The 5,000-nt window shown below is 45.8% G+C and overlaps 1 protein-coding gene across 1 annotated transcript in view; it reads right to left on the reverse strand.

Annotated features, from left to right (window-relative positions):
• ush2a (Usher syndrome 2A (autosomal recessive, mild)) overlaps positions 1 to 5,000 on the reverse strand; it is a 303,512-nt gene that overhangs the window by 99,521 nt on the left and 198,991 nt on the right.

Here is a 5,000-nt window from a genome sequence, read left to right on the forward strand (position 1 = left end):
CTGAACTGTTGGAGACACTGTTTTATATATTTCCCAATTTTCCATCTTGAAACAGTCGTGCGGCCATTCCTCCATCTGATTCACTATTTCATCTATTTCTCCGATATGAAACTGCAACACACCCATTTTTTTCATGTTGAAATGGTCAAACACACACATTTCTCCATCTTGAAACGGTGACACACACTGAATCTCCACCCGAATCGCTATCTGATCTATTTACTTGTTTCTCCATCTTGAAACAGTAACACACCCATTCCTCCATCTGCAAATCTATTTGATCTAATACCCCATTCCTCATTCCTGAAACGGCCACCCCCAGGACCAGAAGGCTGGACGAGAGCCATGCTAATCTGGTGCTCCGAGACTGGGGAGGAGGTGTGTGTGTGTGTGTGTGTGTGTGTGTGGTTAGGGGGGGGTAGTTTTAGGAGGCAGGTTCAGACATTACAGGGATTAGGGCACACTCCTGAAGTTAGGGTGTGTGAGTATGTGTGCACTGTATGTGAGTGTGTAGGTGTGTGTATGTGTGTTAGTGTGTCTGTGTGTTTGAGTGTGTTTGTGCAGTGACAGGGTGGAGGTCACAGGTTCAGACATTAGAGCAGGGTCACCCTGTAGAAGTCAGGGGGTGCGGTGTGTTTGTGTGTGTGTGTGTACGCATGTGCATAGGCTTACTTGTGTGCGTGTGGGGTTGGATGGAGGTCCCAGGTTCAGACATTACAGGTATTAGGGCAGGGTCACCCTCTAGAAGTCAGGAGGTGCAGTGTGTGTATGTGTTGTTGTGTGTGTGTGTGTGTGTGCGTACGCATATTTGAGTTTATGTGTGTGTGTGTGTATGAAAGCGTCCTGCGTGCCAGGCATGATCCCATCACTCTGGCCTGTGCCACCATGCAGTCCTGGCACAGAGTGGAGTTGCTAATGAGGGCCCGTGCCAGCCCTGCCTAATGCTGACGAATGCTGCCAGCCTGCTGCACTACTATACAGCACTGTGGCTTCACAGATGGAGAGCCACACACGTCTACAGGACTTACCCTGTCCTTACACACACTACTATATAGCACTGTGGCTTCACAGATGGAGAGCCACACACGTCTACAGGACTTACCCTGTCCTTCCACACACTACTATACAGCACTGTGGCTTCACAGATGGAGAGCCACACACGTCTACAGGACTTACCCTGTCCTTCCACACACTACTATACAGCACTGTGGCTTCACAGATGGAGAGCCACACACGTCTACAGGACTTACCCTGTCCTTACACACACTACTATATAGCACTGTGGCTTCACAGATGGAGAGCCACACACGTCTACAGGACTTACCCTGTCCTTCCACACACTACTATACAGCACTGTGGCTTCACAGATGGAGAGCCACACACGTCTACAGGAGTTACCATTGTTACACCCTCAAACTATCCATTATTACATTACTTTGACATCTATAAAAAAAGGTGGTTTGTTAGTTTTGTTTTTTCTTCAGTGAGAGGGACATGATGGAAACTAAATGACCACAGAAAAAAAAAAAAAAAACAAGGCTTAACAATTACCGGTACTTAACATCTTTAAAATCTTTTATCAAATCGATCAAATTAAAACAAAACAAATGAATTACCCATTAACCAATGACTTATTCTACCTTAATATGAACATGGGGGTGAGATGGGCAGAACAATATCAACATAAATAAATAAACAAACAAACAAACAAACAAATAAATAAATAAAATGTGAGAAGATTAACAAGGTTTGATGGCTACTATGTGAGGGTTAGAGGTAACAACCCATCTAAGTGTTTTCAGTGAAGGTGTGCGCTGCATGCATGAGAGAGGCATGTTGTTGTGTGTTGTGTTTAATAGAAGTGGCAGAATGACACAGGCAGCACTTGCGCTGATCCACTCTGACTGGTAAACAACGCGCTGAAGTGAGCGTCCTGACGCCCAGTTGACACGCCTTCCCATCAGCCCCTCTGTTCTTCCATCAGTGTTCTCCTACCACGTCACCTGCTTCCTGTCCACGGACATCTTTAAGAGCACCTGAGGCCTGATGGGAAATCTCCCGGCCCGCGCCCTGATGCGTCTGTCTCACGCAATTTCACACACGACGCATGAAGGCTGTCTGTCCGTGCAGGACAGGCAGGTGCCATACACACGACATGACATGTCAACTGACCACATACACTCGCTCACAAACACACACACACACACACAAACACACGCATAAGGAATGTGGCTTTTCATATTTCATAGGTCAAAGGAGCGGTGTGGCAGCCAGTAATGGATGTAGGCTTGGGGACTGATGTGGCTGGATGTTGTCAGATGTGCTGATGGAAGTGTTGTTGGAGAGATAGACCTTTAAATATATATGAGCCACACGGGCGCTTTGTTGGGAAAGCTCTGCTGATGCATGGGCTGATGTCTTCCTTATCGCCAGTCAGCAATGTCAGCGCACACACACAGCCACGTACATGTGCTCCACATGTTTACCACAGGAACTACATGCACACTCTGGAATACAGGGGGGAAAGGTACTAACACACGCATATGCACACTCTCTCTCTCACACACACACACACACACACACACACACACACACACACACACACACACACACAAACACGCACTCTCTCATACACACACACACACACACACACACACACACACACACACACTCTAGAGTCCACAAATACACATTTACAGACAGACAGACAGACAGACAGAGACACAGACACAGACACAAACACAAACACACACACACACACACACACACAAACACGCACTCTCTCTCATACACACACACACATACACACAGAGTTCTCCCAAGCATACTTTTTTCATAGATCATCTTATTTGATAAGGGCCACTGAGGAGGTACTTGTTTCTGAACAAAAGGCAGATCACCGGGTTAAATAAAATAGTAATTGGCCAAGTCCTGGCAAAAGCATTTTTAATGTTTTGCCACTAAAGTGCACATCTGAACGAGGCTTTAAAACTACCGAGGAAAGTTTTATGTTCATGAGTTTATGATCAGCCATTCCCTTATATTCAAAAGAGCTTACCAAACAGAACTAGAAAAGGGGCAATTTTAATCAAAACCGTTAAAAGCCAGCCTAACAGGAAGTGACTCCTGTTTGATTTCAGTGGGTAAACCATCACTGCTTTAATTACCATCACCCTTGTTCCAGTATGATAAATTACTAATTGCTTAATACCCTAATCAGCGTTCATTCTTTGCACAGATAAACTGTGACAGCGCCATTAATTTAAATAGTAATTTCACTTAACGGCCAAAACGGCACAGCAGATTTTTATGCAGCGTTTTTCTGGGAGCCGCATCCATCACGGCAGCGATGTGACATAAAGACGCCTGACGCGCACTAACTCACTTAGGGACAGCAGATGCTGCAGAGTTGCCTTTGGTGGCAATCCCCATGGAGCATTGCTTCAGCTCCAATGACTTGCAAATAAACAGCTCAACAGTTTTCCAAAATAGCTTCACCCCCCCCCCCCAGACCCCCCCTCCCTGGCCCGACTCTGCATTTTTCATGACGCTTCGCTTTGCTCGAAGCCCTGCGAACTTTGACACGATGACCCCCCTGCTTCATCATGACCGGGCTCTCCTGTGTTCCTCTCCCGCACCTTTTGACCTTCCTCTGGCTATCTATAGCTTTCCAACTCTCTCCTGTCTATTCCTCTTCTCCTCCTCTCATCCCTCTCTCTCTCTCTCTCTCCCTCTTGTCTTTCCTGTGCTCTGTTTACCTTGCAATCAATTCACAATCCTCAGTGAAGGTGCTGCAACTTCAATAAAACCATATCAGCTTTTCGGCAGAGAGGGAGTTTAGTGTTAGCACACGCACCTTTTTTTTTTTGAGTGCCGGCAAAATGATTTCGCTAATCTTCAGATTTATGATGGATTTGCATACATTCATTAGAGAGCAAGAGAACCCAGTGAACATAAGGTGCTTAGGCACTCTGAATTAAGGTTCATTCACTTAATGATAAGTAAATATTTAGCATGCAATGGACAACTGATAAAAATGTGTACTGTGGATTATAACAAGCCTTTGGATACTAAACTGGAACTTAGAACAAACTAACCACTTTTAAATACCTGAATGCATTACCCAAACCGATGCGGGCACAGTGAGATATGTTCTCAAAGTCATGAACATCACAGCGGGTAAACACACACTCTCTTTTATACTCGCAGGGAAAAAGGGAGTTTAAAAAAAAAAACACAGAAGAAGAAACGTTTGCTGGTATCACCGTACAGGTGAAACATGACACGTAAAAATAGTAACGGCGCAGAGCTGTCGTGTTTTTATTTATTTATGTGGTGGGCTCCTGAGGGACCGCCGGGGAGGAGGAAATCACGTTAAATTGACTTTCTCACACCAAACCGGATCCCTGGTGGCTGGTGTCCGAGGAGTGTCTTTGGCGCCGTGTGTTTTATCAACTGGGTGCATTAACAGATGCCGCCGCGCCGACAGAAAAAGTGCTTGAGCAGCGGCTTCGCTTTCACCACTCTTTTGGGAATTCCCGGGGAAGGGCCGGCAGAAGGCAGCTGTCTGCGTCTTTATGTGGTCTCTCCGACGCGAGGAGACGAGGGACTCCGGCACGCTATCTGACACTTTTAAAAGCTGTCAAACCTGCAACTGCCATCCAGCACGTCTGAAACACGCCACGCAGAAAAAGTTGGGCGAAAAAAAACCTGCATCTCGTCAATTACGGGTTTGTCTGTTTCGCTGCCTAGTTGTGCTGTTCCACATAGAATGACCTTGATATTTGATTAAAATGAATTCAATGTAAAGTGCACAAGAGTTTTTGTTTCAACTGAGTCCCGTTCAATGAGACAACTGCATGTTGCGATAATGAGTTTGCATCATATGGAACTGGAGCAAAGCTGGCGATCAAAGGCAAACAAAACACGCCACCGCAGATACACTAAAGCACACCACGTTCTGCTACCTTTGGTTTCATCCTATAGATACTCTACCTTTT

Source organism: Alosa alosa, chromosome 19, assembly GCF_017589495.1.
Source record: "Alosa alosa isolate M-15738 ecotype Scorff River chromosome 19, AALO_Geno_1.1, whole genome shotgun sequence".
Lineage (NCBI taxonomy): Eukaryota > Metazoa > Chordata > Actinopteri > Clupeiformes > Clupeidae > Alosa > Alosa alosa.